The sequence below is a fragment of the Vanessa tameamea genome, chromosome 28 (genome assembly GCF_037043105.1).
Source record: "Vanessa tameamea isolate UH-Manoa-2023 chromosome 28, ilVanTame1 primary haplotype, whole genome shotgun sequence".
Classification (NCBI taxonomy): Eukaryota; Metazoa; Arthropoda; class Insecta; order Lepidoptera; family Nymphalidae; genus Vanessa; species Vanessa tameamea.
Genome location: NC_087336.1, coordinates 4,030,319 through 4,043,449, shown reverse-complemented (window position 1 = coordinate 4,043,449; position 13,131 = coordinate 4,030,319). Strand labels below are relative to the sequence as shown.

Sequence of the window (13,131 nt, the reverse complement as noted above, 5' to 3'; positions counted from 1 at the left end):
CTTAAACCGATTAAAACGGACATTATTATTGATTCAACGGTCATTGAATTCAGTTTCAAATATTTATATAACTGATGATCTGTTTGATTAAATCTTGAATATACATATATAAAGTTTATGATCTGTATGTAGAAATCAACGTTGGGAATTGGTCCTTAACACTTTGAGGGGCAGCATATAGAGCACAATAGCTTAATAACAGTAGCGACGTCTATAATCGTACGCTGCCCCAGAAAGTGTTAACAGGAGATAAGACGTTTCCTTACACGGTACGTGAAAGCGTTTCGAGTTAAAGATGATTTCGATAATATGGCTGAATATTTTGGTACTTTGCCTAAAATTTTTTACGAGGTTTGAAATTCGTCTTCTGTTTTCAAATTGTGAAAAACGAGCACAAATGTGCAGTTCAATACGTGTGAATTATTTTCACATTATGAAATAATGGTATAGTTATATAGTAGCTGAAATAGACCGGTTTTCAGTTAGACATACGCATTTAGTGGCAGTCGATATATTTTTAAAATAGTGCTTAAGAAGAAACGTTTGATGATCACACTGTATCGTAAGAAATGAGCCCAGTATTATAGATTTTTAAAGTCTTTAGGCTGACCATAATTACTTCTTTGCCATATTTAAAAAAAAATAACATAAATATATAATATTATAATAAGTCCTTTTGTTAACAATAAACCACGCAAGGTGGTAATTAGTTAACATTGGCTCATTTTGAATGTAGCTAAATAATTTAATTAAAAAAATCATAGTGAAGTTCGTCTTTATATTTGACAGTAATTACTGTATTCATTCTTTTTGAATGGTAATGACCTAACCTTCAAGACAAAAGATATGTCGTGAGCATTATGAAAATAAAACTCATTTAAAAATAGCTCTTTAATGAGTCATTAACCGTACAAGATGCAGCCGAATAGACGTGTGTTTATATCGAAATTTTAACGTAACACGCTCCGTACGTAATAAATTTACCGAGACGTGTAACTAAAAATAATTTAAAAATAAATAGTATACACTATAAAGAACCTTAATTGAAAAAAACAGAAATTCATAAACAAACGAAAAGCATGTCCGAACACAACTGGCCTAATGCATTGTTTTCTAAATTTAAAATTTAAAAATATAAAGTTTTAACTTGACTATTAGTTGCTTGTTCGTTGCCATATGCTGAGAGCGTCTATTTTTATTAAGGATAAACATTTTGAATATGTTTAAGAGTACGTTGTTTAATACAGTATTTTGGTTATTTCGAGATCACGACCCTGAAGGGATTGTGAAGGGATCGGCCTAACCTGTTTTAAAATAAACGGAACGTTAAATGTTTAAAGCAGAGATTTAACGTATAATGAAAAAAAAATATCGTTAATATTCGTCATAAATTACTTAAAGTACAATAGTAATTTAGTTTTTAGTTAAAAACTTTTTAAAAGTTATTTAATTATCTCTGGAGTATTTTCAATTAAATAGTTGATTATTTCTTTGTTTTTAGTACGAAAATTGAACAAGGTTGTATTAATTTTTATTGTCAACAAATTTCAGAAACTTACAAACGCATTGATTACGAAAACTTATTGCTCGTGGAAACGCAACTTAATTCTGACCTAATTTCTTAAAATATGAATGAATATTTTGAATAAATTTAAATATGAATATTTATCACGATATAAGAGAATTATTTGATATGGTCAAAATAGAAGAAATAATACATCATTGTTATAAAGATATAAAAAAATAATAATTAAGAAATGACAAGAACAGATGTGTCTTGTATAAGTAATTGTATGAAATCATTCAAAGATTGCATCACGTTAAAATAAAAACGACGTAACTTCAAAGAGTTTCACGGAATTAATTGATGACTACATATTAGTTATCCGAACGCTACGATAATATATATGGTTCAGTTTATAAGAATTTTACTAAACTCTTAATGTTAAACGCCTTTATCCATCTTTAATATTAAAAAAAAGTGACAGTTTTCTTTTTTAATTGTCATAAATGGTATGTATCGGTAATGACTGTGACGTTATATAAACCATTAGGAATATTCAAGGAACTATTAATAATAACAAAAAAAAAAAAAAAAACAATGTTGGACCTTTTTGGATTTGGAATACAAAAGATTACTAAGAATCATAAAAGTGAAATGTGACAATGCTTGTTGGATAATGTTTTGCAACAATTGTCGTCACGTTCTTAATACGAATTGAGATTGAAACTGTTTAACATGGAAGGATTATCGTCAGTTTAACGTTCCATAATACAAAAAGGTTTATACTTTTTAAATGATAAATCGAACAAAGACAGCGTTCCATTTCGAAATTTAAAAATATATTATCGTCTTACGATGTAATTGTATTTTTAAAACGGCGTATTAGCCCAGGTTGCTATTGCATTTTTTTTAATAAAATCGCACAAGTTTAAAGCTAAGGTATAAATTAATTGTGACATTTGATAATTTTCATATTAAGATCTTGTACTTTTTATATGAAAAAGTAACTTATACCATGGCGTTTTCTTGTGATATGCAAGCGAAATTTATTAACATTTTCACTTTAAGAATACTATTGCTTTAATTTTGCTATTAATGACTAGACGTAAAAAAAAATTGTACTTTTTAAACATATAGTACCCGTATGCGAAACCACGAAATATTTAAATTTTTTTAGCCTACCAATTGTCAATTGTTGAGCGCAGAAGTTAATTGCAAAAAAGAAAATTTATGTTTATATATGGAAAGAAAGTTGCCGTTTATGAGTACACGTACTTAAGTTCTAGAAGATTCTAGAATATTTTTCTCGATACAGTGTGATTATCAAATTGGAAACCGACATTTTTCTCTTAGTATTTCTCTCTCATATTAGTTTTTGATTAGTTGTGCTGTGTACTTAGAATAATTAATTGCCTAAATGAAAAAAAAATGAAACCTCATTTTTTGAATCTCGAATGAAAAAACTGTCCGCTAGTTTTAATAATGGATACGATAATTTTATATTTAAAAAAAATCTTGGGTGATTTCCAACATGACATTGTGTTAACTTCAAACGAACCGGAATACATGACTTTATTATTCAAATTTGACATATATAATTAAGTCGTAATAAAGGAAAATAACTCATAAATATTTTGGTACTTAAAACTTTAGTTGTATAATATCAGACCTTGTGCATTAAAAAAAAAACAAATTGAATGCGGAAATTGTTTCGACACTATTTGTTGTGTTAAATCTTTACGTTTCGTAAACAACAGCTTTGAATATGTTCGTTCTATAATCTCGAAACTATATGATCGATTAAACTCTACATAGCCAACATTATTGCCAGATACAAAAAAAAATATTCATAAATATAAATAAACTTCAAATTATGAATTTTAAATGTTAACAGTATTTTAAAGTAAATAAATACTCCAAATAAAATTGCAATGTTATATTAATATACGGTTGGATGTTGCATACTTTTTAAATGGGACGGTTAATATTAAACATAAATGAATTTATCGTTCAATTAATGTTTGTATGTAAGAGTATAATACTGGAACGTTATAGACAATAATAAAACTTTTGTGAGCGAAATCGATATTGTTTAAAACATCGATGGTGATTGTCGATACTGAATCGAATATTGATATTATAATTATGTAATTCATAAATTTTACTTGAAGTTTTTTCCTTAATCATGAGCAAACGATTTAATGATTCAATATATAGGGTTTAAAATAAATGATGTACTCGATTATAAAATGTCAAATTTTATGTCGATTCGTAACGATTATCCGAAAAGTTAATTATAATATTGTCTGTTGGAAATCACGCTGGATAAATAATTTGTAAGGGTAATGAGAATTTCGTTTGATATAACGATGGTATAGCTATAAAAAAAATTACTGAATCGTTTCAGTGTTGCAAGCTTGATGGTATCCTCGAAATTGTGCCTGATTTCGTCTTTATTTGTGAAGGCTTGATATGAAACAAATTGTGTTTTTTTTTTAATAGTCTTTTGATAATCCGTTAGGAATCATTTTAAAGTGAAACCATTTTGGGCACTATATTGTTGGATCTTAGTCAAACATCCAAGTCGATTTTTATTTTCGTTTTCTATTAGATCCAATATCCCTATAAATCTAAGACAAGATAAATTGTCTAAATACATTAATGTTTATCTTACTTATCTGATATGCGAGTACAGTCAGGAAGATAAATATTTTTGGCCGTATGTTACATGGTTTTTTATGGATTTGATAAAATAAAAAAAATATAGGTCTTTTATAATGTCAAGCCTACACAAATTAAAGATAAAATTGTTTTCTTTGCTCAGTGGAGGTTGTAATGTAATTTTAACTGTCCTTTCCCAGAATGAATTAAGTGCTTTTATTGTTTGATAACTTAAATATTTATTATTTAATAAGACTAATTTTTATTGCGTTATGTCTCAATTCGTCCATTCATATTTTTTAAGAGCAATAATCTATTGATAATAGTTGTAACGTCCAATCTTCACAAAACTAACCATTTAAATCGATGAAATAATAAAAAAAAACAAAACAATTTTCCACGCCTTCGAAATATAGAAAAAAAACACTATAAATTAAAAAAAAAAGAATTATTTTTAATTGAAATGTCTGATAAACTGAGTGATTTATTCAGTTTGTAACGATATGTTAAAATACAAAAAAAGGAAAGAAACTATAATATTTTTGTCTCGTTTTTACATCGATAATTTTGTAATGTGGGAATGAGACCAATAGTTTGTTATCATATCCTTTATGGAATTTAAAGCAACATATTGCTTAATTTATTCAGGTGGACGATATTTTATTTTAAATTATATAATAATATCGTGATATTTTATCTTTTCCTCGTATCAAAGTTATACCGTTGGAATGGTATTTAATTATTATTCAAAAGTGTAGTATTAATGAGCAAAAAAATCTTATCTATTTTAACGTCTTTTTTATGTTCGATAATTTGATATCTTTGCTTAACTTACCTCACATTTCAAACAGCCGATTCTTTAGTTTTACACACTTTTTTTTTTTAATTTTATTACCATAGAACTTTATGGTAGTTTATCAAAAATAATTCGCCAAAATTTATTTTGTGAATATAAATCATAAACGAATTAATTGATTCTATTCAATGTAATTATGATGCATTTAATATATTCGATTTTTTGAAAATAGAATTTCGAATATGAATATCACTTAGTGTATTAATTGAAAATTGAATTAGCTTGTTAAATACGAAGCTTGAATTGAATATTTAGTTCGCATTAACAATATTAATATACGTGGAATGATTTAAAATAGTTACTTTTGTTTGAAGTCATTATTTTGTGTTAATATGATTGAAATTCGATTTATGAATAATGAAAAAATATTGACAGTTGATAGCTCGGAGGTTTAAGACTACTTATTTATTATCTTTGTCAGTTCATTGCTCTTATTAAAAAAAAAGAAGATATCAACTAAAGAGGTTTTTTATAATGTAAAATATACGTTGGTGCTAAAATGAAAGACTATCGAAAAATTTCTTATATTATTTAAGTATTTTATGACTTTATTAATACTTTCGTAAAGTACTTAGTTTAAATTTTCTATTTATTTCCTTTGACAGACTGATAATTAATATTTTTTTTAATTTTACTTTACTCTTTTATGTACTTAAGTTTTTTAGCGTAGTAATATTAAAAAAAAATGCTTCAGCTACCTCTTGTAAACTTCTAAAAAATATTTTTATATTTATAAATTTTAACTTAGTATAAATTATTCTTCAGCTTGCAACACTGAAACGGTTCGGATACCTTTCCTAAAATAACATTCATAATCCTCAAATTTCCTAAATCGATTGTTGGTTATTGCAAAAACAATATAAAAATAGCACGTAGGTTACAATTTACGATCCATTTAGTAGATGAGCGTATATTTTTTGCAGCTGTATTATTATAAATGCTGTTACTAAGCGGCCATATTGTTTTTGGGTTTGAGTCTGGTAAGTTCTGTAATGGCGGAGGCGGAGACACGATGGAAATGACCAAATCGAATATAACAGTAATATTTCCAATAATTATGCATTTTATTACTGAAAATATTATTAGATTTATTTTAATATATTTTTAAATAATCATAATAATTATAATTATCTGTATTTAAACAATTTTATTGGAATTATAAAATTGTAAAAATTTCAACCAAATTTTGTGTTTTGTAAAATTGTTTATACGTCAAAATGTATGAGATTATAATGGATCTGTTTTGTCACTGTCTAACTCGTTGCGATTTGTATATGTTGGAATGTGAGAAAAAATATCGATTTTATGACAGTTTTTAATTATTTTTGTGTGATATTGTTCTATTTGATTTGGTTTTAAAATAATTGGGTATACATACATACAAATATTATTTCGCTCTAAGTTTATGGATTAATTTGTAAATTATTTATCAAAAAAAACAAAGAACAATTTAAAACGTCTGTCTCAGCCTCGACTAAATTAAGGGATGAAAAAAAAAACTAAATTGTTGAAAAAATTGGATAAGATTTGTAAAAATGGAGGGGAGGTAAAGTAAATAATTGTACGTACTAAGTAAATTGGTAAGGCGTTGTAAATATGTTGTTATTAAGGGTAGAACCTGTAGGTATTTATTTGACGATTTCGGACCTTTGTTAAAATCCAAAGTTCTTAATTTATTTTTCGACCAATAAATGTTGGAGAGAACTATTTTGTGTTTCCTTTTACTTTACCTGTTTTAAGAAAGCCTTACTCACAAAAATTTAGCGGGTGGTTAGTTAAACATTGTCTTCTCACTCTGACATAATTGATTTGACATTCGTTAGAAGAAGACAGCATTATTTAACTCATTAACAATATTTAACTCACCCCCTGCAAAACATTATTTAAAGTCGTATGTGTTTGTGTATTAATGTTAAATATCTTTGTTTAAATTGAAGAATTGCTCATCAAAATTTTTTTGGTCTATACCCAAATTCAGTGAATGTCCTTATGAAAAAATATAACTGTTGCTTTTAGATAAAATCAAATATAATTATTGATGTCGAAATTCCTTCTATAAATATATATCGTAGATAGTTTTGTTATATTATATGTATAGAATTTTATTTAATTTATGTCCAGAATTTGAATCCCATATAAATGTTGTTAGTTAATGTTAACGACTTATTATTCTTAGTAGACTTGAAACAATAATATTAGTGTTGAGACCATTTAGCTCAACTGCAGTCCAATATTTAAAAACAGTCATGTTGGCTGTTATCATCCCCAAAGCTATATTGGGGACAGGTCTGCACCCCCTCTGAGCCAAAAGCATAGCCCATATGACGAAAATGTCAGATGCACTTCAGAAGAGGGGTAATATCCAGCATCCTTTTATATTGAAACCGAAAATAAATTCACGTTCATATATTTTTTTATTCGGACGGGCAACTAGGCTAAGGTAAATGGTCATCAGTCCGTAAACATTAGCGTAGTAAAAAAACATTAATTATTCCTTAACCAACCTTGGGAACTAGGATTTCGGGTCCGTTGTGCCTGTTCCACTGGCTCACTGACCAATCAAAAAAGTAAACAAACACAGTAATGTTGTGAGATGGTGAAATATATCACGAGTGGGCGACTCCTACCCTAGCGTCAAGAAAATTAATGAATTATAATTGAGCTTTGGTGGGTGGTGAATGTGAAAATTAATATAATTATTAGTTTTAAGTTGGTAACACTGTAATTACCATTATGAACATGGAGGCTAACTTCAAACCGAACACCTGTTCTAAGTTTGTACTCGTTATTAACCGTATACAACGAAATATTAATTAATTTATACTTAAGTTGTACAAGTTTTCATCTAAAGCTGATTTATACAATAATATATAACATCAATCTTTATAACAGATAATCTATATAATACTAGTTTTCTCCCGCGGTCTTCATCGCGTTTTAGAGTTTGGTCGTCAGGTGGTAGGAATGAAAATGCATCGTGAGGAAATCTGCATGTGTTTAATTTCAATAAAATTCTGCCACATGGGTACCGAGCCGCATTGGAGCAGCGTGATGGAGTCAGCTTAAAGACTTGTTTTTAAAGGGAGATGAGGCTGGACCAACTGGACTGGATTTATATATATAGTTGCCGCTTGAGGCTCGCGTTTAAGGAGTTTTTTTATCAGGCGTTGGGCATAAAGAGTTAGCCCTTGTCCTAGCGTGGAGTTCAAGCTTGATAGATAACAAATTCGATTCAGTGGTTTGGCTGTGAAAGACCAAAAGACAGACAGACAGAGTTTTGCATTTATGATATTAGTATGTTAAAGCTTGTAAATAAGCGCGCCAACTTCGTTAATTCGATATGGATCCTAATTAGTGTTTGTGTTTAATACGTTGTTACTGAGGAAGGTAGGCTTATAAAATGTACGCGATGACTCTTCATTTATATCGTTTCTGTAATGTGATCAGTCACACTGGGTATTAGTGTCAAAATTAACGGTAACCTCTCTGTTTTTGGGATGCCACGGGATTGCTTACGTGTGCTATTGTGACGTCATAATGGCTGGTTTGCCTGTGTAACCCTCTAACACAGTGTGTCTGTATTTCGATACGAGACGGTACGATGTTGCAAAGATAATTAGCAACAAACTGACATTTTCTCTCTGATCTTATGCTGTATATATGAACTTACATTAATATACATTATTAATGATGAGACATTTTAAATTTCGGACGTTTTACATATTAAATGGGAGGTAACATCTGCCGATGTTTTAGTTCTATTAAAAATTGGAGAGCTTGTTTGTTTGTATGTGCTAAAAACAATTACGAGTCCGATTGATAGAAATCGTTCCTCCTTACATAGTCCAATTGTAAAGGCTTGGATTGTGTCACATAGCGTGATGTTAACGCTGATAGAAGCGTAGGAAAGAAAATGTACCTGAAATGACCCGTAGAGTCCGTATAAGTGACGTGCCAATCGATTTAAATCATTTCTGCAATAGTTAATTGTAAGTATAGATATAAATTGAAATTACGCAACCACTCACTTGGGCGAGCAGTAACGTTCAAAAAGGGTGGAGCCGTTCGTGAAATAAAAAAAAAAACGTAAATTATGTTATTAATTTAATTTAATTTTTATTTGTGGTATAGGCCTATAGACAAATATTGACAATTTCTTACATCGCCAATGCGCCACCGACTTTGGAAACTAAGATGTTATGTCCCTTGTGCCTGTAGTCACACTGGATCACTCAACCTTCAAACTGGAACACAAGAATACTGAGTACTGCTGTTTGGTAGTTCGATAGAATATCTGATGAATGTGTAGTACCTATCCATACGGGCTAGCACGAAGTAATATATGTTTAATAGATAATTTTCCTTACGAACTGTTCGTCCGTTTAGACGTGCAAGCTAAAAAAGATTTTTGCACAGTACGGGCAAATAGATCGGTTTGCTAATTTTTATACCTCACTGGCTAAAATATCTCGGGATGAAATTTTTCACGGAAAGGAAGCCGTGACAGGAAGCTAGAATATAAATAACCTATAAGGCAAAGGAAGACCGCTATAATATGGAGGGACTATGTGAGGAACCAAATTAGCAACAAAAGCTGACTGAGGCTATAAATATAAATAAATATTGGACAACATCACATACATTACTCTGATCCCAATGTAAGTAGCTAAAGCACTTGTATTATGGAAAATCAGAAGTAACGACGGTACCACAAACACCCAGACCCGAGACAACATAGAAAACTAATGAACTTTTTCTACATCGACTCGGCCGGGAATCGAACCCGGGACCTCGAAGTGGCGTGCCCATGAAAACCGGTGTATACATCACTCGACCACGGAGGTCGTCAAAAGCTATGACTAGAGATTTACAACAATATTTTGTATATATATCTCTACATAGTATAAAACAAAGTCGCTTCCTGCCGCCTGTCGATTAGATCTTTTAAGGCACACAATTGATTTGAATGCGGTTTTCATCAATAAACAGAGCGATTCATACGTAAGGTTTAATGTAAATATTAAATTAAAAAAATGCCGAGAATTTCAAGATTCCTTGCCGGGTAAAATTCAAAATCTTTTTATGATTGTTTTTGAATCTAAAAATTGTGTATACATCGTAGCCGTATAAAGCTGAATAAATAAGAAAAAAAAACTTAAAATACAATATTTTGTCTCAAAGATATTCCAGTCTTTCTGAAAGTACAACATAAAATAATTTAAAAAAAAAAATGTACTTAAAACGTCTCAAACAATTTACCTAATAGCAGATGTTACTTAAGATTCGAAGCATTATCAATTTATTAAAATATGTTAATCATAAAATTTACAAGGTATAAAAAATGTATTAACAAAAATCGACTCGAGTTTACCAAATAATACCTTCTGAATGATCAATAGGTCGACAAAATCGCTATGGTTATACTATTTGAGTAGGTTTTCTTATTTCCAGTTAACATCAAAATCAAAATATACTTTATCCAAGTAGGCTTTTACAAGCACTTTTGAATCGTCATTTTACAAACTATATTAAGTAAAGAGATGAACCGTCAAGAAACTCAGTAGTTTGTTTCAACATTTAAAATACAAAGTGATGTTAGTTAAATACAATTATATATGTATATAAATATATATATATATGTATATCCTGCCTCGAAGTCAATTATATTAGCTCCGCGCTTTTTTATCATCTATATAATCTTGTGTTGAATAATATGCTTATTTTATTAATGAATTCTTTTTAACAAATTATTTAAATTTATGAATCGACAATGTTAAAAATATCTGTGAAGGAATGTTATTATAGAAACGAATGCCTTGTCCCAAGAAGTATTTATTGACAGTGTAACTACAGGCACAAGGGACATAACATCTTAGCTTCCAATGTTGCGCACCAATATTGGAAGCTAAGATGTATGTAAGGTTTTATTTATTTTTTATTTATTTATTTATTTGGGAAACAAACAATTTTAAAAACACTGTAATATAAAACAAAAATAACATAAAACACAAATCAATCAAGTTTCCACTTAAAGCTAATACACAAAAAATATATATATATATATTTACAATTAAAATTAAAATTGAAACAAAAATAAAAACAGCATATAAGTACATTATCAATTTAGAAACAGTTAACATTTTAAGATATCACGAACTGCTCTTTTATATACACCAATTTTTGGGCAAAAAATGTCTAATTTTTGGAAGTTATTATTATGATTTAAGCAAGAACGGTACAAAAACACATTTTTTGTAAATTTATTAAGATGCATTGGATATCTAATGAATGGTTAATATTACTTACATCGGCAGTCTTTGGGCAGTGGTGACCACTTACCATGAGCTTACCTTTATTATATAAATAAAACAAAACACAAATTTTAAACATGACACCTAGTTTCTAACTTCGAAAAGTCAATGCGACATTTCTGGGTCCAGACGGATCGTTTCCATAACAAAATTCCGTAGATATTTTTTTTACTTTGCTTAAGTAATATATTAAAATGTTATCTTTAAAAAATATTTATAAACGAGGCTTTTTATTCGATACAAGATTATATAGACGATAAAGAACATGCGGAATATATATATATATTTAATAGTATTTCATTAACATAACTATGCTGTTTAAATGTCGGCGTTTCTCAGTGGAATATACATTCCGAACAGATCGACGATTATATAAATATGTACTAGCTTCTCGTCCCGATTTCATGTGTCGATGTCATATATGATATTTGACATGAATACTTCGCTCCTATTGGTCGTTGCGTAATGGTATATAACCTATATCCTTGCTCGATCTACCACTGAAATATTTTTTTCAAATCGGACCAGTAGTTCCTGAGTTTAGCGCATTCAAACAAATAAACTCTTCAGCTTTATATAATTTGTATAGATATATAAAAATGAATGTTTATATGTTGGTCTCTTATGCGTCTCTAAACCATTTAACTGATTGTGATGATGGTTCGGTGGGTTCGGCGTCCGGGAGGTTCCTGTCTCAAATATTGAGAGTTTTCTTTGCATATCCTTCAGAATAAACGTTTATGTTGACCCTTATTCAAAATGTGCAAAGACTTGTCGCTACAGCTTACATCAATGTTTTGTCAAGGTATAATATTTGCATAATCTATACTAATGCGATGCGAAAGTAATTCTGTCTGTCTGTCTGAATATCCGTTGCTCTATCACAATTAATTCACTGAACCGAATTCGATAAAATAACATATGAAGCGAGCTTGAACTCCAAGGAAGCACATAGGCTGTTTTTCCACCCCAGATGACTAATATCTAAAACACGAACAAAGCCGCGAGCGACAACTAGTACCTAATACACAAACATTACTGTTTAATGACGTAAAACGAAAAATGATATTTTTTTTATTTAAGTAAAATTCTTTCATTATCAATATTGTTTGAATTTATTATTAACTCGCTGACTTGCCATCTGCTCACCACTTCTATCACCGAACAGTAATATATAGGCAGTGTAACTACAGCCACAAGAGACAACATCATAGCTGCCAAGATAGGCAACATATTGACTATGTAAAGGATGGTGGCAATCAAACTTCTTCAAACGAGGCGTGTAGAGGCACCTGAGCTGACTGTACTGGTCGTCTTCGCGTTTGGACTCCACTTCCACTTACCATCAGGTGGAGAGTCATATGTCTGTCCGGACATAATAAAAAAAAAAACCCTAAGAGGAAAGCTAAACTAATAACATCTAGTTACCGACTTTGCAAAGTCGATACGACATCCCCGGGACACGGTATTCGTTTCTATAAAACGATACCACAGTTATTTTTAACTTGGCCTATTAATAAAAATCTCATTTCAACATTAGTAAATCTTTGCCGTTTTGTTACTACAAGAACTATTGTATAGTAATAATGAACAGTGGATACGTTTTAATCTTACGCCCATTTGAATGTAGCGAAATGGCCTAGACACATATTTATTTATTTATTTATGCTTTATTGTACCAACACTTAATACAACATTATACCTAAGGATTAACACTTAAAAGTTGCATGAATGCAACAGGCGGCCTTATCGCTAAAACAGCGATCTCTTCCAGGCAACCTTTGGGCAGAGGACTGGTT

General features: G+C 29.8%; 1 protein-coding gene across 1 annotated transcript in view; it reads left to right on the top strand.

Moving 5' to 3' along the window:
* Positions 1 to 13,131, top strand: part of LOC113391876 (ephrin-B2a) — a 259,093-nt gene that overhangs the window by 2,610 nt on the left and 243,352 nt on the right. The gene's annotated exons all lie outside the window — the stretch shown is intronic.